At 44.4% G+C, this 25,515-nt stretch overlaps 1 pseudogene; it reads right to left on the bottom strand.

The window, feature by feature from the left end:
- LOC145407425 (cell adhesion molecule Dscam2-like) overlaps window positions 1-25,515 on the bottom strand; it is a 174,185-nt pseudogene that overhangs the window by 54,470 nt on the left and 94,200 nt on the right.

A 25,515-nucleotide genomic window follows, 5' to 3' on the forward strand; every position in this document is an offset into this window, starting at 1 on the left:
CCAATGACGTTTTTTGTTATAGTTCTTGCATATTATTTTGGCCCAGATTCTCGTCCTTTAGCAGGTTATTTCTCCATCCATTTATCTATCTATAGCCAGACGCCATAATCCCATGAAGGGTGGCCGTTTGACTCTGAATTAGTTGTTTTACGGGGAGGGGCACTAACCCTCCGCCAACCCACTTGTTGACACGTAGGAAACACGTATGGGTTCAGTGGCATAAACAGACATTGCCACGGCTCTACACCCTTCACATAACACTTCCTTGCGACTAACATAATAATCTAGTGTTAATAAAAGACACTGTTTCGGGGCTACACCCTCCCATAACACTTCTTCGTGACAAACACACCAATCTAGTGTTCATCTGTTACTACAAATCAGCATTCAAGATAGAGAGATTGCAATTTTAGGGGAAGGTAGAGTAAAACGAGTATGGACGATGTTACTAAGAACTCTTCAATCGTGAGGGAGGCAAAATAAGCAGGTAGATTATTAAGTAAGGGGGAGCCAAGACTTGAAATTATTGGAACTTGAATTTGGCTCTGTTATTTTTTATTAATTATTATTATTATTATTTTGTAGGGAATAATCTTACGGGTTCTGGCCTAGGCTTCCTTCTTCCTTGCATTAAAAAAAAAAATGATAACGAAAAGAGCCTCGAGTACAGTATGCTTGACTGGAAAGCGGGCATGGAGGTCTATGGATTCCATGGTACTAGTCCTAGCAGCTCTCTTGCCCTTTACCTGTAGTGAGTGTCTGTATGCTAATTCAAGTCCTTCGTACAGTAAGCCGGCATAATATACACAACTCTCTCTTCTTGCACAAAATATTAATTCTCTCTCCTTGTACAAAACGCTAACAGTGACGGGTTTTGGCATTCAGGTGTCCCAGGTTTCTCTTCAGTATATTAAGCCGTTTGGCCTGAAAAACTATACTCCTTTTACTCGAACTTGACCCAAAATTGCCATCCATCCAACTTGAATGCTGAGTTGTAAGAAAAGACTGACACTAGATTTTTATGCTAGTGACAAAGAAGTGCCATGGAAAGTATGAAGAGCGGTAACACTATTCCTGCCACAGAGCTGCGAGAAATAAGCTGCAAAAGGACGAAAATCTGGGCCAAGTTAAGCTGAAAGGAGTATAGTGAATAACATAGTAGGTAGTTCACAGCTAAAGGGTTAAGGATTCGCCCACTTGCCAACCGCATCGTCATTTCCTTAGCTATTTAATCTGGACAGTGCTCCTCAGAATCATTTTGTATATCTGCAAACAATGGTGAAATTAAAACGATATAAATAGCATTGAAGATAATATCAAGATGTAATATGCAACATAAATTCCTAAGGAAGAGGTGCTACGAAGCTTCAAATGAAATCTACAATACAGTTAAGACTCTCAACAAAAAGCAGCGATTATGAAAGTGGTCTCAAACCCATTCCAAAACTGATATATACTCTGGCACAGCTCACACCCTTCCACCTCTCCCTCCACTCCCTTGCTCTATCTCCATCATCTATTACACTATACTGTAGTTCTGGCCGTGTGTGTGTGTGTGTGTGTGTGTGTAGACGAAATTGAGAAAAGGATGCTTGGCAAGATGGTTACAACTGAGTCACAGATGGGCCCGTTTCAATTTCATGTCGATTAAAAGTTTGTAAAAAGGTGTTTTGAACCTTAACTGTTCCCGCTGGTTTTACAGTACGAGGAATGCGTCTGGGATTGTGGCAGCTCAGCACTTACTTGCAACTATAACTCTAATTTGGACTGGACTATAATGACAGGTGATGGAGATTGAGGGAGTGTGGGCAGGTGTGGAAGGATGTGAGACGTGGCCAGGTGTACAGTGCTTCTAATCTGGAGTGTGCCCTGGGATGCCACTCACCGTCATGGCTGGTGGAGTCAACTATCCTTGGTGAGGACAGTGGGCCTGGTCCCGCCCTGGTGAAGGCTCGCACTGCCACCTCGTACAGCGTGGCGGGTGTCAGGCCTCTCACCTCGTACTGCTCAACGCCACCTGATTCTGGGCAGCAGGGACCTTTTTAGAACTTGTGTGCCACTACTACTACTACTACTACTACTACCACGTCTGCTGCTACTGCTGTCATTAAGTGGTAGTCGTGGGCACCTACCATCCATTAGCTTAATGTAGTGCTACCTTCAGGTGACAACATTGAATGACAAGCCCAGTGGTTTCTTGTATCAGAGGAAACCACTTACTATGCTGGCGGGTAACCACATAACCAAAAGGACACCTGGTGGTCTAGTGGGTTAGGGCTTTCCAACCAGATGTGGTCCAGCCAATGGGTAGACGGGGTTTATTGCTCACGTAATACTTTACTACTTTCCTCTTTCTCTTTATTTTCTGGATCCTACCTCATCTCATTCTCATGCGAGAGAAAGGCCACGATGATGATGGTTTTCCAGTGCATCTACGGAATCTGAAAGCAGATGCATTTGCTGGTTCGTATAATAAGTATCTTTCGGTAACATTTATTACGTACTAGCCGAAAAAGTCCTCCCTCCGGGCAGACTTTTTCGGCTAGCTCCTGCGGAGAGCTGACTGGGCCTTCGGCCAATATACCTAATGTAATTATGTAAGAAAGTCACAACTTAATTTTATTAAAAGTTTGATAGACTTAAAAAATTGACACTAAAGTTTAACATGGGTTACAAAAAATTATTGATGTGGAAAATTCAACTATGAAATACGTAAAAAAAAAAGAAAAAATCAACATACAATTAATCCTAATATATTATATACCACAACACTCCCTGGATCATGCTGATTCAGAATATATATCATATGTGGGGGTAGACCCTAAAGGAGCCGAGTTTATAGGTAACAAACATACAAACATTCGCCTTTGTTATTACTGATATGACAGTTGAAGAGAAACACATCTATAAAGGAAAATGTACCAGTCCTCCATATGAATAAATATGAATATATATATATATATATATCTATATATATATATATATATATATATATATATATATATATATATATATATATATATATATACATAAATGATTAGATGTTTGAGGTAGAGCCAGGATCCGAGGGGCGTTAATGGTGTTTGAATGATTACCTATCCTTGTCACTGGACATTTCGTTGATACTTTTTCCTGCTTTCACTTTCCTTGTTTTATGGGCCCACCTTACCCGATCCTTAGGTGGGTCAAAGAGCTCAGGATCATGAAGATAATGGTAATGATGATGATGATGATGATCACCATCATCATGGATTATTATATATTTTGCTCATAACTGAGGTTCCCGTCGATGTATTTTAAAGAAAAGTATGCTGTATTTCAGTCAGACCTGTAATGTGTGTGGCAGACCTGTGACTGGCCTGCTGATGTATATAATGTGTGTGGCAGACCTGTGACTGGCCTGCTGATGTATATAATGTGTGTGGCAGACCTGTGACTGGCCTGCTGATGTATATAATGTGTGTGGCAGACCTGTGACTGGCCTGCTGATGTATATAATGTGTGTGGCAGACCTGTGACTGGCCTGCTGATGTATATAATGTGTGTGGCAGACCTGTGACTGGCCTGGTGATGTATATAATGTGTGTGGCAGACCTGTGACTGGCCTGCTGATGTATATAATGTGTGTGGCAGACCTGTGACAGGCCTGCTGACGTATATAATGTGTGTGGCAGACCTGTGACTGGCCTGCTGATGTATATAATGTGTCCCTGGAGGTTCTGGCGCCTGACTGCGATGGTGTAGCCTCTCAAGGTGCCGTGGGTGAGGAGGGGGTCAGGGGCGCTCCAGGTCACCAGCAGGGAGTGAGGACCCCCCGCGGCCACACGAACGTCCCGAGGCGCCCCTGAAGGTGCTGGAAGAAAAATGACATTTGAGCAGAGGCAGAATGTGACCTTCGACCTTATTATCAAAACAGTGAGGGCAAACGTGTCGACAAGCCATCACATTTTGACAATTATTTATAGACCACCTGTGATTCTTAGACGTCATTAGCCTGCATCCCACGTTTCAGAGCACAGTCTGCCGATTTGACTCAACCCACGCAAGTCAAGGAGTAGGTGAAAGCCTTACCCTCTAATCCGAGATGTGAAGAGATTATCTTCAGCTGAATGCAATTCATTGGTGGCAGCAAGAATTAGTAATGAAACAGATTAGTGAAGGAGTCAAGAGAGGCAATCAGCTCATAATTTTAGACCCAATCTATCCTACAACACAACCAGAAATACTCTAATTTACACCTACACCCCTATCTGTATACATGAATGGACGAAGCCTGGCCCAAGAGTGATGCAAATATTGTCCGCCAGTCTGACCGGCACGAGGATTAAACACAGGACTCACGGGTTATGCCTAGTCGCGAGCTGGACGTGTTAATCAAGACACCACCGGCTTCTGTGTTTTAGAAATCAGAGAAAAATGAAAGTGTAATTAATTTTCGCAGTTTCACACCAAAAAGTGATCTAGTAAGCGAAGTCTAGGGCACGTATTCTCTTGGGTTATGGAAGCTCCCTAACACCTCCTCCTTAGCGATGTAGTTTCGGATATAACTGAATCATTCCTTTTTTTACGTTATTTATGCAGGGTATGATGATAGTGGAAGGATTTATGTAACACAGAAGATTAAGTTTAGGGGTAAGAAACAAGCTAAATCTCATAGGAAAAGGTGTTAGGGAATTTAACCAACTCGAATACGGGCTTAAGTTTTCCCAGTAGTGTAGAGTGTGATTCAATCTATTTTGCTAACAATTTCCACGGCAAGTGGGTCTCAGTTTACCCTTATCTTATCTAATCTAGACATAGTAACCTTCCAGTCCTAACCTAATGCCCTTATCAGAGTCCTATAACACCTATTTCCTAACTTAGTGTTGGTATTAAGGGTTGGTAATGTGGTTGGTAATGTGCTGTGACAATAAAATGCTTTGTTCAGATTGTAAACCAGGATACTGTGTCAGACTGTGTAAATACTGTATAACTTTCTTGGCCAAAAAGCCTTGTACTCTGCTTCTTATTCTTGCTCTTATGGCGCCTGGTGGTTTAGTGGGTAATTAAGGCGCTCAAATCGGATTGAGCTTGTGCAGGTTTATATCCAAGGTATGGTTGGAGTTTATTGATCACGTAATACCACTCAGGGATGAGTGAGGCTGTGTCAAGACCAACGTGCCTAGCCCTGGACTAATACGCTCGTCATGAGACAACGAAGGATTAGATGATGAATGAATGGATGAATGACTGTTCTTATTATTCCCTTTGTGGCACAGTGACGGCCCATTGCTGTCATGCTAACCTTCCTGGGTGGTGTGACGTTACAGGTGGGTGTGGTCTGTAAGAGGGCTTCCAGGTAATTTAGGTAAATAGGCGCCACACCACTGTACAGTACTCAGAGTAACGAGAGTGTAAAATCCTGCACCAACCCTCCTTGTTAGTGTTAAGTGTTTGTGGGTGATACTGTGAGACGTGCAGGTCAATGTTATATCCATTAAACTCTTAAATCCGAATGAAGTCCTTTATAATTTCCCTTGCTGCTGCCTTCCGATTTCCTTTAACTTGGGAAAAGGCTCTTGAACTGAAGGAGATGAATCATGGCTTTATCGAACCCATCCAGTTCCCAAATCCTACCCCACGCTGATTAAACTCGTCAGGAATGGTAGGATAAAGTATGAAAGACATCTCCTAGCCCAGTGGGGTTAAGGAGGGATTAAGTGTTTCTAGGCAATCGGAAGAAAGCCTAGGTACCCCCTTGGCATTACATACTGGTAAGGTAGAAACAGTAAAATTCTAAACTGCCTAAGTCGTGCTGAAGAGGCGTGTGGGTGGTGACTGTTTGAGGGTGTCCAGACGATGAATAGGTGAGTAGATAAAGGATTTTTTTTTTTTATGTGTCCGACTCTGGGCATAGGCTTCACAGCCTGCTCTCAAGGTCCAGTAGTCCTCCTAATGCCATACACCTCTACATGTCACCACTTCGGCCCTAACACCCACCGTCCATATTGAATACATGCTAGGGCTGTCTCATACAGGACTGGTGTATTGGTATTAGCGGGGGTATTTTTACGACATGTCGACGGGTCTTCTGGTAGATCAGTAAAGCCTGATTTAATGAAATTCAAATCCTTAAACTGTTCCCTGCCCCAGCCGGGATTTGAACCTGGGCCCGTTAGGACAGCACGCCACCTCTCTACCGGTTGAGCCACCGCCTCCTCTGGAGAGTGAAAGACTAACGAGGAGAGTGTATGTGAGTGACGTGGAGGGGAGGAGAGGGAGGGGGAGGCCGAGGATGAGATGGAGGGATGGAATGGAGAGGTACGAGTATAAGAGAGAGGGGGGGGCTGGGGGAGGGCAGTGAAATGGCTAGGGGCAGGGGGATATGGAGGCGATTTGTTTGTGGCCATCCCTTACGGGATTACGGCGTCCGGCAATAGATAGATAGATAGAATAAATGAATAAATAAAAGACGAATGCACCCCTTCCATTATATACTGATGATAGAAATATGCTACTTTTACATTAACATGGCCCAGATTTATGTCATTTTGTGCCTCATGTAGCTCAGTGATAGAAAAAGACAGTACTGCAGCTGCACATCCTTTCTGTAACACTTCTTCGTGACTAGCAGCCTGTCCTAGTGTTACACTATTGTTGCAACCCAGCAGTCAAGATGGAGAGGTGGTAAATTATAGGCCAAGTTAGAGTACAATGGGTATAGTAAAATCCTGCACTAATTTTCCTCGTTGGTGGTGACAAAGATGCACGTGGGTGATGATTGTGAGAGAGTTCCAGGAAAAGAAAAAAATGACTAAAAATGAATACGCCTTGAAATTGTAGTGTCTGAAAGGAACGGCCAAGTAAAATGATCCCCTCACCTTCCTTTGTGGTGGTGGAGATGCGTGTGGGTAATGAGAGAGTTAAACGAAAAAAAAAAAAACAATACAAATTAATACACCCTGGAATGGTGGTGTCTGAATGGGAAGGGCTAAGTCAAATGATGGCCTCACCTTCCTCTGTGGTGGTGAAGATCCGTGTGGGTGATGGCTGTGATACTCCGAGGTCGTTGTGTGCCATTAGTCTGACCATATAGGTGTGGTGTGGGGCCAGGCCTGTCAGCACGTGGGATGCCGTCCACTGCCCTACACTCACACTGCGACCGTGGCCAGACCACGACTCCTTCTTCACCCCTGCAGCATGGGGAGGCAAGCATAGTATTTACCCAGCACGTTAAACATAGCATAGCATAGCACAGCATAGCATAAAATAACATAGCATAGCATAGCATAGGATTACATGGCATACAACCACCTTTACCTTCATACTCAAAACAACCCACCCTTATCAGTATACTCAGAACTACCCCTCCTTATTCTCAAAACAAACCCCCTTGTCCTTATATTAAAAACGACCCATCCTGACCCTTATACTCAAAACAACCAACCCTTACCCTTATACTTAGAACGACCCCCTTATCCTTATGCTCAGAACGACCCCTCATACCCTTATACTGTATGGTGACCGCGGCGGCCTGAGGCAGAGTCCACGACACCACCGCTGACCTGCTGGTGACCTCGCTGACCGTCACGCCAGAAGGGGCAGTGGGCGGCTCTAGCAGGGGTGATAGGAACGTGAGGTGGTATGGGTATAGTGCTATTTGGTATGGTGTTAACTGGTGTAGTGTTATTTTGTATACAGACGTTGGATTTGGCTCTGTGTTATCTTGTTTTTGTTTTTTCTTGGCGGGAACAATCTTATGGGCTTCTGGCCTTTGGTTCCTTTTTCCTTGCATAACACACACACAAAAAAAGAGTAAAGTGGAATCCAGAATAGTATTTAATAGTGTAGTGATAATAGGTACGGTGATAATAGATTCAGTGATAATAGGTATAATGATAAAATGTTTGGTGATCATAGGTATTATGATAATAGGTACAGTGATAATAGGTATAATGATAATAGGTATAGTGATAATAGGTATAATGATAATAAACAGTGATAATAGGTATGGCGATAATAGATTCAGTGATAATACAGTAGGTATAATGATAAAATGTTCAATGATAATAGGTATAATGATAATAGGTATAGTGATAATAAGTATAGTGATAATAGGTATAATGATAATAGGTATAATGATAAGTATAGTGATAATAGGTTTAATGATAATAGGTAAAGTGATAATAGGTACAGTGTTAATAGTTACAGTGTGCTTACCTATAACAGCCACGTGGAACACCTGGGAGTGGGCGCCGTGTGGGTTGGTGGCACGGCAGGTGTATGGCCCCGCGTCGGCAGCAGTCACTGACACCATTTCCAACACTGCCCTCACCACACCCCCTGCCTCACTCTGCCGAATCCTTACCCTGTGTGTGTGTGTGTGTGTGTGTGTGTGTGTGTGTGTGTGTGTGTGCGGAAAAAGATGGAGTACTTTAAAATCATCTATCTCTTCTGGTTCGAAAATTTTCTCCAATCTTAATAACATTTTTGGTGAGAGCAATTAAATAATAAATAATACACCATAGAAGGTGGCGACCATCATCCACTCACTTCACATAGCACTGTCTACCTCTTTCTTCCCCTTTATTATTCTTTTTCTGTTTCTGCCATCTCATTTCCTATTTCTCACATCTTTCCCGTCACTCTTTATAACTCTTCTTTCTTTTTCAGGTGGCTTTACATTGAGTGACAAGCCTAATGGTTTCCTGTACGCCAGGAACACCATTTACAACGTTGGGTGGTAACCATATAACCAACTCATACGTGTTCCCTACGTGTCAACAAATGGGTTGGCGGAGGGTTAGTCCCCTCCCCGTAAATCAAGTAACTCAAACGGCCACCTCTTACGGGATTATGGCGTCTGGTGATAGATAGATAGATACATTCAAGACGCTTTCTCTGGGCTTCTAAAATCGTCTGAAGGCAGCGGGGATAAATTAAACGGGAATGAGAATGGGGGGGGTGAAAGGAGCTCCCTAACACCTTTTCCTTAGCGACTTCTTTTGCTTATTACACCTGTACTGTCCTTCTCCGTGTTACATAAATCATTTTAATATTGCCATATTCTGCAGAGATAAATATGCAAAAGGATATTAACCAGCCATATCCAAAAATAGATCGCCAAGGAAGAGGTGTTAGGGAGCTTCATCACTCGACGAGAGTACGAGCCCAATTGTGAAAGTGGATAGCGATGTTGTGAGAAGTGGCAGTGGTGGCATTATAATAATAATAATAATAATAATAATAATTATTATTATTATTATTATTATTATTATATTATTATTATTATTATTATAATTAGCTGCAGCAGCAGCAGCAATAGTAGTAGTACTAGTAGTAGTGAGTAAAAGTAATAACAGTAGCAGCAGTAGCAGAAGTAGTAGCAGTAGTAGTAGTAGTGGTAGTAGTAGTAGTAGTAGTAGTAGTAGTAGTGGTAGTAGTAGTAGTAGTAGTAGTAGTAGTAGCAGTAGTAGTAGTAGCAGTAGTAGTAGTAGCAGTAGTAGTAGTAGTAGTAATAATAATGATAATAACAGTAGTAGTAATAGCAATAGTAGTGGTAGTAGTAGTAGGAGTGGTAGTCGTAGTAGTAGTCCCAGATTCATCTGAAAAGTGAACCCAGTGAACTACAGGCTTAAAAGGCCATTGTGTATCACCATCCTCCTTTTGGGGGATAGGAAAGGATCTGAGGGATGTTTGTATAACAAGGTAGTTTGGCCGCCTGGTTATATCGGTGCCACCACATAAAGGCCTCCCCCTCCAGCACAGGTGTATCAGGTAAGTAATATGTGTTCTTACGTGTGTCCAGGTGAGACGGGGTCATGGTGTCGGAGCCAGGTAAGGGTGAGGGGGTCGTCACCTGTGGCCTCACACGTCACCGTCACCACCTGCCCAGCGTGGCCCGTCACACGTCCACCCTCCGTCACCACGCGCGCCGGAGCTGTCAGGGAGATGGCTGAGGTGAGATGGTGCTGTCAAGGAGATGGCTGAGATAAGATGGTGTGATGGTGATGGGAGATGAGGCTGGTGAGATAAAGTGAACTGTCTCCAGGCTACGTTCTCCTTCCCCTGATGTAGTGCTGCCTACTTCCTCCATCACCTTCATCATTCATTTTCTGTGTCTGCCCTCTTCTCTTCCTGTTTCTCCCCTCCTCCCTGTCACTTCTTCTTCTTCTTCTTTCCACTTCAGGTGGCTCTACGTTGAGTGTCAAGCCTAATGGCTTCATATAATCCAGGAAACCATTTACAACGATGAGTGGTAATCATATCAAACAACAGGGAGATGTGGAGCCTACTATGGTGTCCCTATTAACTGGGTGGAGAGACGCAAATGCGGCATTCATCCAGGAATCAAACATCGATTCTCGTCCTCGCACTTCGATGAAGCGAAATGTTGTCAACTGCAAGATAATATCGGTTCATTGCATAGGGCGGTTCTGCAGTTGAGGTTGTTTGCCTGTGGTTGGTGGGTCTGCTCGGCCAGACAGACCAGAGTTATTCAACTACAGCAATAAATCAGGCAGTTGCTCTACATTCATTCTCACCTTATCAGTTTCACACTGACTGGCTGCTTTCAGTTTAGTTATACTGTACCCTATTCACTTTTACTTGGCGTAAGATTGCCATCTCCCCAACTTCAGTGTTGAGCTGTTATAAAACATTATCATGAGTATGTGGTGCTAGTCACGAAGAAGTTCTGTGGAGAGGGTGTTGGGCCGTAGTATTGTCTTAGTCTGGCACTGAACTGCGGGAACGAAGCTGGAAAAGGATGAAAATTTCCTCTTAACAAAAGTGAATGGACTACAGTTTTCACAAATTATATCCATTACGTGAGCACCAACAAAACAAATGGCCAGGGCAACTGAAGACTGGCGCTCCACCCACCGTGCACAGTCAGCTGAACCACCTTGGAGATGGGTTTGCCGACAGAGTTTGCGGCCCGGCACAGATACCAGCCAGCATCCGACGTCTTGGTCTCCTGCAGGATGAAGGAGCCGTTTGGTGCCTGCAAGGACCTCACCCCATCCACCACCAGAGGCTGGAAGTCTCTGGCAGCCTCACCTAACACACCAAACCTTCATATTACTTGTCTCACCAGGCAGAGTGGAAATAGGAGTAGATATATACAGCATTTCTTGAATCTGGGAAGCACAATAAACATTAGCAATATCCTTTTTCACCAGTGCAGTAAAGAAAGCGTTGTATATCAGATCAAGGTAAAACTTAAACACAAAAATAATAAGATAATACAAGTGGCATTTCAGGGCAAATAACAAGGGCCGACAGCAGCTGATGTTGTCTGCTTTTTTATACACATAATCTCTTACCTGGAGCTTTCATCCAGGTGATAACAGGCTGAGGGTAACCACGGGCATTGCAGTCCATCACCACAGTGGACCCCACCAAGGCTGTACCACCTGAGGGCTCCACTACCCACTTAGGAGACACCTGTCCAACGCACACGCATTATGAACACTATAATAACTGCTGTACTCCTTTTACTTTAACTTCTCTAGTTCTGACCTCTTCCTATCTTAACCCTGCGCTATAAGAAGGGATCAGCACAAGAACATAGCACTAGTCACGAAGTGCGCTAGGAAAAGGATGTAGAGCCTTAGCATTGTCTTTTTCTACCCCTGACATTCGTGAAATAAGTTTCTGACGGACGAAAGTCTGGGCCAAGTTAAGGTGAAACGAATGTAGTGTTCATTTACATAAGTCCTGCATCTAAGTATGGAGTCATGAGGTAAATCTACAAGGCATCAGCTTGAATCCCGTTTCAGCTGTTTGAGTACGGAAATGAAGTACAAGATAATATACAGTACTGTTGCGTGTTGCTGTCAGTGAATATCTAATGTCTCTCTTTTGTATACAGGGTGTCCCGGGAATGGACGTACTAACATCAAGAGGCGATTCAGGGGCTGATACTGAGTATAAAGTTGTTCTATCAACTTTGGTCCAATTTCCTACGATTACACAGCTACTCATTGATGGCTTTATGTGTGGACTATGAGGGAGACCATTTCCGGCCATACGATCATCAGTAGCTATAGCTCCATGAGGGATGAAAATAGAACACAGGTTGGTATAGCAATTTTTACTCAGTATCGGGCCAAGAATCATCGCCTGAGGGTAGTATGGCAAGTACTGGACGCCCTGTATACGGTCAGGGAGAAGTATCTGGCTAATATTTTACCTTCTCTCCCTTACCTCTCCTCTGCTGGCAGATATCCTAAGCTGTAAGGGAGCGGGTAAGTTTCTCTATCCATAACTGATTGATTCTGGTATCATGTGTAATGTAGGAAAGTGATGGACATAACTGTAAAGCAGACATAGTAGAAAGGTGAAGCAGATACAGGAGAAGGAAAGGCAAAATTTAGTCCCTGAACGTCACTTTACACTGGTGGAAAACACGGCTTGTCCACCACTGTTTCAGAGCCAGTGAGGTACTTACATCATCATCTCTACAATGTTTTGTACCCAGATAAAACTTTTGCACTGGCTACACAGAAAGTTGCGTTCATTCAGACCCAAGTTAACAGTATTTTTTGTCAACTTCAGTACCTTAAATACGAGCCAACGCTAAACCAAATTACTATACTATTGCTAAGCATGCATTCCAAACATAATTCAAGAAAGGATTTATTTAATGACACTTTACTAATACGGCTGACACGCACAGAGTTCTGCTCGTCTGGTAGTGATAAAGAATTGCGTAATACATAACTCGACGTCCACTTTTCCAAATATCATAACCTACAATACCTTTCAATGAATTTACGACTGCCTGGGGTGAAGATTTGTAGTGGTTAATTATTTTTCAGAAAAAACAGTGAGTACAGTGGCACGGCCGAGACAATACGTACTGTCCAATGCCTTATAGCTGGTGTGTGTGTGTGTGTGTGTGTGTGTGTGTGTGTGTGTGCGCTCACCTTGACCCTGATGTTGGCTGTTTTGTTGACGGCAGCAGCGGCGTTGGCAGCTTCACAGGTATAGGCGCCTGAGTGGTGCTCCTGTAGCCTCTTCAACACCAACACCTGCAATTCAGTCACCCTACTTCACTGCACGACAATGACCTCTTACAGCTTATCCCTCTGACTTAACTCCTCCCAGCCTCGCCAATCCCAGATCCACATAGATACCAATATCATCTCTCCATCTTAATCTCTGGTGGAGGAGAGGGACGCCTTCCCGTGGTGGAACCGATTTTACTGGGTGGATCCGCTGCCAGATTTTATTATGTCCCTTACCTCTTTCTCCATCCCCCGAAAGGAGGATAGTGGGTTGCTGAAGGGTAGCTTGAGCCGGAAGTCCACTGGGTTTAAATTCAGATGAGCCTGAAGCCACAACATCAATAACAACAACGACAACATTACCTCAGGGCAGTGACTTACAACTATATCTATTCTGATCTATTGTCAGTTTGTTCCTTCCTAGCTCGTCATAATTGCCAGTTCCTATTCTACATCATATTCCCTGCCTATCTCTTCCCATCACTCCGTCTCTGGGCTGCAGCTCTGTTAAACTGGCACCAGGAGTGAGTTCTTCATCTGTTATCTTTACCTTAAAAAATGTGTTCTGTCTATATCTGTCTGTGATTTGACTAGTGGTGATTCTTTTCTAATTCCGTCTTCTCTTGTATACACCATACATCCCACACCGACCCACGCTGCATCACTACCTGTGATACGGTGATGAATATAAAAACAAAGTAAAAATTACCTAATCACGTTGTGCATATATGTCTTGTCGATGACACCACACAAGAAGCAGTTTCATTGTTCGGGACGTAATTTTTGGATGATTTACTGTGCCACTCCGACAGAGAGCATTAAAGAAGAAGGTTACTTTTCAGACTGTCATGTCACTAGCACACATATATACATACATCATATATTCCTGTGTCGCCCCCTGAGGAGCGTAGGAGCCCGGGGCTAGGCAAGTTGGTCCTGACATTTAAGATGAGAGTGACCAGCCTCACACATCCCTGAGTGGCATTACGTGAGCAATAAACCCCAACCATCCCTTGGATATAAACCAACACAGGCTCAATCCGGTTAGAGCACCTCAATTACCCACTAAACCACCAGGCGTCATAGCTTAGTTATATGGTTACCACCCAGCGTAGTAAATGCTTTCCTGGCGTCACTAAGTATAATTTAAATCTCTTACCTGGTTGTGCAATCCACCATATTATCCTGAAAATAAAAATAATGCAACCTGAAATGACTCGTGGGTAAGTACTGTATGGTAGCAAAGGAAGACTAGATTTATTTTCATCACCTCAACTATTTTCTTCTGTGGGATGCTGTCTTTCTCACCTACAGTGCAACCATTCTGACAAGTGATGCAGCAGTAAAACTGTTTGCAGAAAACAAGGAGCTTGACTAGGAGAGTATGAGAGTGAGGTATTGGGGAGGGAGGGAGTGGGAGACAGAGGAGGAGGAGGAGGAGAAGGAGGGAGGGAGTGGGAGACAGAGGAGGAGGAGGAGGAGAAGGAGGGAGGGAGTGGGAGACAGAGGAGGAGGAGGAGGAGAAGGAGGGATGGGGTGGAGAGGTTTATGGATAATGGTACGTGTTGGAGGGATGGCAGCTTGATGGCGGGGATAAGAAGACATGGAGGCAATTTTTTTTGTAGGCGTCTGGGTATGGACAGGCAGAGATGGACAGCAGACCCACCATAGAGAACTCGCTGGTTCGTTTGCTCTCCACGTCCGGGTCATGCTGGAGATGGCGACCGTCCTTAAGCCAGTTGATGGTGATGGGCAGATTCCCCTCCGTCACGGAGCAAGACAGCTGAGTCCTCTGTCCCTCCTCCAGACTCCGGCGTAGGATGAAGTTATCGATCACAGGGGGTTCTGGGGCATGATGTGGGGCAAAACAGAAGGACACCTTTAATTCGGTCCACTGAAGGTAAAGATTAATGTACCTGGTAGCATACAACTCTAAAGCGAGCCATACACACACAGACGAGCCCCTCTGGTGGTCTGAAGAGGCCGGCCTCAACGAACAATGCTGTGCCCACACACGATTCAGTCGGCCTCACGTCTCCAGCTCAGTTGCAAGCGAAACGCCGTGGCGTGAGGGTGGCCGTGGACATTCCGCTGCTCACAGATGACCTGGAGCTGTATGCTATTGGGGCCGTTGCCGCGGCCTTTATTGCGATTAATAGAAAGGGGAGGAAAAAACGGACCAAATGGGCAAAAGATTGGTTGATGAGAAGGAGTAAATTGTCCTTCTGACTCTGCTGAACGTCTTCACTCCCGCACAACTGACACGAGACTGACGCCTGACAACCTGCAGCACCCCCCACACGCTCAGTTTGCCTGAACCTGACCGGAGCCTGACCACGAAAATCTGTCCGCGACAGATCCCAGGACGACCGTTGAGGCCGCCTGCGCAGGCGCCTGTTCCCCACCCACACACGCCCAGGTTTGCCTGAAAGGGCCGGCCTCTTCAGGCAACCGGACGGGCTTGCCTGTGCGTGTATGGCCAGCTTAAGAAAAGCTACTGGAAGGCAGATCAATACTTCTTATCTAAAGCCTCCAGGTATGTGGTTGCACGGAAAGAACTTTCTTTACTATCCTTGTCTTAGTCTAGTACAGTAGTCACACACATAGAGGAGCTGCCTGGCATGGAGTAATTGCCTATTGTACTTCCTATACAGCACGTCTTAAGTCTTCATTTGTCTAGCCATTTCCTACATGGTGTGTAAAGCCCTACATAAAAATCATGAAAATAGTTTATCATTAAAAGGGATATTCGTATCAACATAATCGTTCACAGTCTTCAGTAACAGTGAGAGAGTGGACCAACCGTGAAGCCTGTCAGATTTCGCTGTATTCCAAGAAGCCGTTTGATACACTGCAATATGTCCAAGAAAATGAAACAATTTGGCGAGTTTAGTAACATAAATTAGATAAATTACTGAAAAAAATTAATTATACTTTATCCCTGCTGACTGCATACGGATCCTTAAAACAGATAACCACTGTTGGCTTAAGATTTGAGGGAGGGAACTTCTAAGAACTTCCCTTCCCTTCTACTCAAATGCAGCTGAGAGAGAGAGAGGGGGGGGGGAAGTTCTGCAACCTTCACCTCCCTTCGACACATAAAGAAGCTGAGAGAGAGAGAGGGGGGGGGGGAGGGCAAAAACCACACTGACTGAGGACGTGCAGGAAGGTGTGTGAGGCTGCCGTCTGCCCCTGTCTGTCGGTCACAACACAGGAGTAGCGACCAGCATCCTCGTGGCCTGCGTTTCTCACCACCAGCGTCCCGTTACCCAACACCTCCTGCCTGCAACACACCCACGTTACTATACTCCACTCACACTAACTTGGCTTAAATATCACATCACGTAACTTGAACTCCGCAGTGTAACAAGAGGTACTAGAATATGATGCTAGTCACGAAGAAGTGCTATATAAGGATGTGATGCCTTAGTATTGTCATATTTAGCCACAGAGTCACAGAAAAACAATACAGAAGGACAGCAATATGTGTCCAATTAAGGTAAACGAAGGATAATTCATTGTTTGTGTGATTTTAGTTAAATTTTTGAAAAATTTAACAAACGCTTCATGAAAACAAGCATTATGCAGGTACATCATCATCATCATCATCATCATCATCATCATCATCATCATATCGTCATCATCATCATCATCACCATCGCCATCATCATCATATCGTCATCATTATCATCATCACCATCGCCATCATCATCACCATCATCATCATCATCACCATCATCATCACTATTACCACCACCATCATCATCATCATCACCATCATTATCACCACCATCATCATCATCATCATCATCATCACCATCATCATCATCACCATCATCATCACCATCATCATCATCATCATCATCATCATCATCACCATCATTATCACCACCATCATCATCATCATCATCATCATCATCATCATCATCACCATCATTATCACCACCATCATCATCATCATCACCATCATCATCATCATCATCATCATCACCATCATTATCACCATCATCATCATCATCATCATCATCATCATCATTTTGACCTTTTTCCCACTTCAGGATGGAATGTGGTAGGGTCCAAAAAATAAGGCACACACACTCACACACACGCACACACACACACACGCACACACACACACACACACACACACACACACACACACACACACACACACACACACACACACATACATCATCCATCCAATCCTATGTTGCCCCATGAGGAACGTAGGAGCCCGGGGCTAGGCAAATTGGTCCTGACATTTACGATGAGAGTGACCAGCATCACTCATCCCTGAGTGGCATTACGTGAACAATAAACCCCGACCACCCTTTGGATATAAACCTTCACCGGCTCAATCCGATTGGAGCGCCGTACTTACCCACTAAACCACCAAGCGCCATAATTTGGTTATATGGTTACCACCCAGCGCAGTAAATAGTTTCCTGGTGTACAGGAAACCATTTGGCTTGTCATTCAATGTAGTCACCCATAGCCAGAAGGAAGAGGAATGAATGAAGGAAAAAAAAAAAAAAAACAGAAGAGGGAATGCAAAATAACTCGTAGGCAGAAGGGAGAGGAAAGAAGCAAGGGAAGAAAGAAGAGGAAGCAGGAAGAGAGGAATGGGCTGACACCCAAAGCAGCATTACATCGAGTGAGTGGATGGGGAGTGCCCCCACCTACAACTCACACATACATACAAATTAGGATGAAATTTCTGTGGCATTTTTTTTTTTTTTCAGGAAGCAGAAGGAAGGGGTAGAATCTTGCTGTGTCCCTTGTTGCCTGTACCGAAATAAATGTTGCTTGCAGGAGAGAAATTATCACCTATTTTATTATTCAGGAAAGACAAGGAAAGGGGTACTGTGGAATCTTCCCTTGTCTCAAACTCTTCTTTGAAAAATCTTGGTTATGACAGGGTAATCATAAATTTATCTGTGAATCCCTCTCGTGGCCTCTTATTGGAAAGTTAAGTCGGTGATGATGAGAGAACGTCACCGCCTCGTCATAACTACTGTATATAATTTCTCTCCTTGTGACTGTATCGTTGTGCCTATGTCGATGGCATCTAAAAAAAAAAAAAAATCTCTTAACTGTATGTTTATGAATCCCTCCCGTGGCCTACTGTTGCAATGTGAACTCAGTGATGAGAGAGAGTCGCTACCTTGTCATTGCAATTGCACGTAATTTCTCTCCTTTTGACTATATCATTGTACCTATGTTCATGGCATCTATAAAAAAATAAACCTCTATTTCTACGAAATTCTGGTGGTTATAGAAGTGGTGGTTGAAAATTACCTGAGTGATGACGGTAGGGGGTCGCCCCCTCGTCGCCAGGTAATGGTGGGGGCGGGATAACCCCCTGCGGGACACCACAGATGCACGTCCTCACCCGCCACGGAGGTCACGTTTGGCATGGCGCGTACGAAGGGGGGTCCTGAGGGGGGAAGGAAGGGAAATGAGTCGTTTGGTGAAGAGATTCAGTTGGGGAGATGATGTGAAATGAGATAATGTGAGAAATGGATTATGTGGGAGGAGAACATGGCAGCTGAAGGACAGAGAAGATGTACTGTATGTCTGTCCTAGAGCGACTGACTGACTGGAAAAAGATGAGCTGATTAAGTTCATTGCAACAGATGTATGGTCTTTGACAGCTAGACCTATACACTATACTCCGTTCATTTTACCTTGGCCTAAAACTGCTACCACCTTGTCTTGAACGTTGGGTTATAGCAACAGATTACCCCTAGATTATATGGTGCTAGTCACGAAGAAGTGCTACAGGAAGTGTCAAGAGGCACTGTATTGTCTTCCCCTGCCACTGAGCTACGTGAGATAAGCTGCAAATGGGTAAAAATATGGGCCAAGTTAAAGTGAACGGACTATAGCCAGAAAACTTCCTCATCAGCTTCCGTTACTATCATCAATCTCTATCAAATTTTCACCGATAAACATGTAGATCGTGTCGTGGAAAATACATGGGGCAGGGCAGCTTGATGACCCGTGTATTTAACTTAACCATGAACGTTCACCGTCACGTACCGTCCTTGGAGACAGAAGGCTGACCAATGAAAGAAGGATTGTAATTTTAGAGATACTGCCACGCTGCTGGCTTGACGTAGTGACGAGAGAGGGATCGTGGCTGACTACATTGACCCCTTCACAGTGAGGTGGGAATCGGTTATGTTGGAGCAATTTTTTTTATGAAAGGAGGTCACCCGTAATTAGGTGTATGGATTTTTTTTGTCCTCCCTTTATACTGCTATTGTATGAAAAAAAAAAAATCATTTGTGTACACCAGGGTAAAGCGTGGAATCACAATGTCATGGTCTTGAGGAGGCGATTTGTTTGTGGCCACCCTTTCTGAATTTCAGACGTCTGTCCATAGATAAGTAGATAGAAACACAGAAAGATGAATGGATAGATATAGACGGATCGATGGGCAGACACAAAGAACGATAGATAGATAGGTAGACACAAAGACAGATAGGTAGATAGATAGATAGATAAATGGCTAGACAGACAGTGATAGATACAAAGACAGATAGGTAGATAGATAGACAGATAAATGGCTAGACAGACAGTGATAGATACAAAGACAGATAGGTAGATAGATAGAAAGACAGATAACTAGACAGACAGACAGACAAATAGATAGACAGGTAGATAGAGAGATAGACGGATGGATAGACAGAAATGTCTTCCCCAGAATATACACACGTGGCTCAGGGTAGGATAAGTTAGGCTGGGATGATGGTGATGATGATGGTGGGTGTGGTAGTGATGACTATGATGATGACAATAATGGACTCAAGAAACACAAGCAAACTCACCGTAAACATTGAGTCTGGCTGAGTGCGCCTGGGAGCCGTGCGTGTTGTGTGCCGTGCAGGTGTACGTGCCACCTTCACGTACTGTCACGGCGCTCAAGTTCACGTGGCTCACTACCTCCCCCAAGGCCGTGCGGAAGCTGCCCACCGTCGTCCTAAACACGGGGAGAAAGCACAGTACACTTTAACACTTTGTAAACACTCTGCCGCTCCTATGACTCACTCGCAGTTGGAAAGGAAAAATATTAAAACTGTCCTAACCACGAAAATATTAGCTGCACGCTTGTCCTGAACACGGGTAGAAAGCAGAGTGCATTTTAATACTTTCTAAACACTCTGTATCTCTCATAACTCACTCTCAGCTGAATCAAGTTCCCTGAAGTTGGCTGGAGAAGGAAAATATTAAAACCATCCTAATCATGAAATTTTGACCCCATTCCATTTCCAGGGCTGCGTGAAAACCGCTCCCTCATGTTCTGAAGACAGGGGGGAAATGATGAACAATTCTGAACACTTCCATTTTCCTATCGTTCATATCATAAGCGCTTTTCCAGAATTCATGACACCTCTAAGGATCTGCCAGGATGAGTGGCACTGTTTCGGTACAGAACGAAGCACCGCCTATGGTCTCGGTAGGGTTGTTATGCTTGTCTCAGTATGCTTCGTTCACTGTACCTTACTGTTTCGTACATTGTGGACATACTTTTTGTTTATTTATTCATCAGTGTACCTTTGTGATGGCAGGAGGGGCTGGTGGTCGCGTGTCCAGGTAATGACAGGTACAGGTGACCCCACGGCGGAGCATTTGAGGGACACAGGATCCCCAGGGGTCACTGTCTGCTCGATGGGCGTGTACCGCAGCTGGGGGGCAGACTCTGGTGGCGAGGAGAAAGCTTAGATCACACAAGGCATGATGATGATAATAATAATAGTAATAATAACAATAATAATAATAATAATAATAATAATAACAATAATAATAATAATAAATAATAATAATAATAATAATAATAATAATAATAATAATAATAAAATAATAATAATAATAATAGTCCCACTACTACAACTACTACTACTACTACTACTACAACTACTACTACTGCTACTACTACTAGTCGAGAAGATGATGCCTTAGACTGATGCCAGTTGGGTGTATGGGTGTCATTAAGGCATAGATAAAGTATAATAGTAATTGGCAGGTAATACGAAGCCCATTTATAAGACAAAAATACCACCACAAAATATAACGTGAGAAAGAGCCAGGATTCCGGGGGCTTGACTGATGAGTGAATGAGTGTCTGGCCCATTTTTCACTGGGGATACCGTTGATGGTTCTCTCTCTCTCTCTCTCTCTCTCTCTCTCTCTCTCTCCTCAGGTGGGTAGGAGAGGCCATGATGATAATGATGATGATGATGATGATAATAATTAACTAAATGGGTATAGATATGAATAAACAAACTCCTGCTCACCTATCTCAATGCCATATCATCATTTCTTAATTAAAGGTAAGCTAGGTGAGCATACAGCCTAATTACCTACTGGACCTACCTGTGTGGGAATAATGCGACAGGTCCAAGTCCCTCGAGGCTCGTCTTAACCCCTTGCCGGCTGAACTTGACACCTGACGAGAAGAAAATGAGTGAAAATGGTACAAGGATTAGATAGTCCTTTCCCTGAGGCGCAGTAAATCCTCCTACGGTTTGAAGCAACTTTGATTTGAATGGCACCCTAGTCTGTTTGTTTTGCGATTGGTTTGTTTACACTTTACTAGATACAAATACAAAACAATACAATCATTTACCTATAAGAGGCAAACTTAGCGAAATCTCACGCATTTGCTATACCCTGTTCACTTAGACTTGGCCTAAAATTATCATCTCTTCGTCTTGAATGCTGAGCTATAACACAAGATTAAAACTAGGATATGGTGCCAGTCACGAAGAAGTGCTATGGAAATCATGGAGAGGGCTGTAGTAATACCACTGTATGCCAGTGAGTTACGGATATTAAGCTGACAAAAGGACGAACATCTGGGCCAAGTTAAGGTGAACGGACTAGAATCAACGTTGCCTCTCTCATAGTGCAATTTCCCTTCCTTGAGACAAACATGCTAACTTGGAAGAAACCATTTATAGTGAAGGGGTAAAAATATCTTAATTAATCTCTTCACAAATGTTTTCTCTAATTAAGTAGGAAAATTCACAAACGTTTTCTCTAATTAAGCCGCAAAATTCACAAATGGTTCCCTAATTAAGCAGGAAAATTCACAAATGTTTCACCAAGCAGGAAAATTCACAAATGTTTCACCAAGCAGGAAAATTCACAAACGTTTCTCTAATTAGGGAGGAAAATTCACAAACGTTTCTCTGATTAAGAAGGAAAATTCACAAACGCTTCTCCAAGCAGAAAAATTCACAAACGTTTCTCTAATTAAACGGGAAAATTCACAAACGATTCTCTGGTTAAGCGGAAAAGTTTACAAACGTTTCTCTAATTAAGCAGGAAAAATCACAAACTTTTTTCCCTATTTAGGCAGCAATATTCACAGACGTTTTCCCCTAATAAAGCAGGGAAATTCACAAACTTTTCTCTAAGCAGGAAAACTTATAAATGTTTCTCTTAACAGGAAAATTCACAAACGTTTCCTCTAATTAAGCAAGAAAATTTACAAACTATTCCCTTATTAAGCAGGAAAATTCGCAAACGTTTATCTACATAAGCAGGAAAATTCGCAAACGTTTATCTAAGAAGGAAAATTTACAAACGTTTCTCTAATTAAGTAGGGGAATTAAAGGGAGAAAATCCATATCTAGTCAGTGATATAAACACTGAATTCACCTTGGTCTCATCCACACTGAAGCCAGCACCATCAGGAAACTCCTCACTGTATAGGTCTTCCAAGTCACCCTGCTCCACACCATCCACTTCCAGGCCACCTCCTTTTCCGTGACCTCGTGACCTATGACCTGTTGCCTCCTGCTGACCTCTTGCTTCCTGCTGACTACTTGATCCTTCACCTCCCGGTGCGTGATTGTTGGTGAGGGTAGACGGGATGGCAATGGGGGTCACTCTACTGGCAGCTTGGTTGTGTGCAGTCATCCTGGTGACGAGAATACGGTTAGTGTTAGAGGAGAAGGAGGAGGAAGAAGAAGCGGAGGAGAAGGAGAAGGAGGAGGAGAAAACGAAGGGGAGGAGGAGAAAAAGAAGGAGGAGGAGGAGGAGGAGCCGAAGAAAAAAATTTTGGTAAATACCAGTCGATTACAGGAAGGTCATTGTGACAGACAACCAAGGTGTTAAAATCTCAGCCTTCCTCTAGAACAAGAACCACACTAGTCAATGTTCCATTCAGGTCCCTAATGATAAGACTGGGTGATGAGGGGGACGCAAACTGAGGCCGTCCGTCTGCACCGGCTAGAGAAACGACCGCTGGATCTTTCAGATTCGAGCTGCACATGTTAACCACCGCACCAGCATCTATCCCAATGTAAAAGGTACAGTATTTTCATAACATTACCTTCAACACGTGTTTTTCATTTTATTAAGTTACGTATTTCTTGCCCTTGATTTTATTACTCTGTTGACGATGGATGAAGGTGTATGAATGAAGTAGGAATGGAGCTACACTTTACGCAGAATTAATATTGTAATGCTAGGTGAAATTAGGCTCGACTTCTCGTTCCTATTACACCTAACGTGGAGCGGGGTCCTCTTTCGAGACCGGAGCTTAGTGCAATAAAGAGAGGCAGGACACAAAAACTCTAGGCAACAACCTTTACACGTATATTACCGCAATCAGACACAGGACAGGTCAGCAGATATTACAGCACAATACATAGCAATATAAAACCTTATCTAGGATATGGGTATCTCGCAGGATACTTGCTTTAATTAATGACAACACAATCAATCCTAGTGTATCAAGGGTGCAGTGAATATAGGCGCGCACGGGAGCGCGGGGGTACGCGGAGGAGGAGATAGGGGAGGGTGCGGGGAGTGACTTGTGACGGCTAGGGGAAAGTTATGGTAATACTGGAGAGAGGCAGATATTAGCCGTGAAGTTTATACGGTTTCCACTAGCCAAGGGACTTTGGTAATTGATTTTATTCTTGATTCACACTTACTCGGGATATTGGAGTGAGAGAGATTGATAAACAAGATTTATGGGCAGCGTGGAGGGGGAAGGGCATACCATTAATACTCTCCTTCATAATATTCATTTAGAGCTCGCAGTAGTAGGGGTATGTCACTACAGAGGAATCTCCAGGCGGCACAGGCTTACTAATTGTATGTAAGAGACGTCACTCATAAATATAGTTCATCAGATCTTGTTCCACACACTCGTCCTTTAGTTGCTCACTGTGGTCTCATTCGCCCCGATATTCACTATATGAAGTCACTGCACAATACTTATACTAGGGGAAATCACACTTAACCTAAATCACTTGTGCTGCAATATCACACATATTCATCATGGGGATAGGCAGGAACATGTCGTCGGCGATCCTGCCGGGCCAGGGGCACCGCCAGTGTGAGGCGTGCCAGGAGGGCATGGGATAACTATATCCTCTCGCGTCCTGGGCTACCCATGGTTTCCGGGCTGGGCTCAGGAGTGTGGCCCTCGGGACTGGGGCCGAACAGCTCCAGGAACCTCTGTTGTAAGTCTCGGCCTGTAGTGAGAGCCTTATGGCGTCGTGGGGGCGTAGGGAGATCGCGCCCGGGTGTCCTGGGGAGAACCGAGAGAGACTGCAGACTGCGGTCTCCAGCGTCTAGGGGCGCCGACAGAGGAGGGCTGCGGCAGTGACTTCCACTGGGGACCGTCAGGTGCGTCTGCTCTAGAGCCAGACGTAGGGAGCAGAGGCCAGGGAAGGCTGTGAGGCCTGTCTGGGCCACTCTGGGATGGGAAGCCTGGGCTCTAGTCTCCTGCCATAGTGACGTCTCTCTCCTTACCTCTTTCTACACACCCTCAGAGCGACAATAGATCATCTCACGAGGAAGGGAGCGACAATAGGCCGTCTCTACCAAGACACTCTTGGAGCGACAATATATCGTCTCACGAGGAGGGGAGCGACAATATGTCGTCTCACGAGGAGGGGAGCGACAATAGGCCGTCTCTACCGGAGCACTGTCGGAGCGACCATAGATCGTCTCACGAGGATGGGAGCGACAATAGGCCGTCTCTACCAAAGCTCTGTCGGAGCGACCATAGATCGTCTCACGAGGATGGGAGCAACAATAGGCCGTCTCTACCGGAGCACTGTCAGAGCAACCATAGATCGTCTCATGAGGATGGGAGCGACAATAGGCCGTCTCTACCGGAGCACTTTCGGAGCGACCATAGATCGTCTCAAGAGGATGGGAGCGACCATAGGCCGTCTCTACTGGAGGGGCGCCGTCTGGAGTGCCTATGACAACTCCACCCCTAGCTGGTTCAATAATCCCACTCCGTGAAGGTAGTGTCTTTCTCCTACGGCGGCGATGGCGTGGTGGCTGTGTGACATAGGGGCGCACGGCCTGGGCTTACATATGTCGCTGTTGCCGGGAGTGGTTCTGACTGGTGGCGGCTACCCCGTGGGGTCCGTGTGGGGGTGTCGGTACATCCTCGGGCATACTGAGCTGTATTTTGCTTGCCCTGTTGTCGGGGGCACTATGGTATATTTCGGGGGCACTGTTCTTTAGGTCACGCATTTTAAAT

This window comes from Coenobita brevimanus, chromosome 73 (genome assembly GCF_032717465.1).
Source record: "Coenobita brevimanus isolate Jiangsu-jjx chromosome 73, ASM3271746v2, whole genome shotgun sequence".
Taxonomy (NCBI): domain Eukaryota; kingdom Metazoa; phylum Arthropoda; class Malacostraca; order Decapoda; family Coenobitidae; genus Coenobita; species Coenobita brevimanus.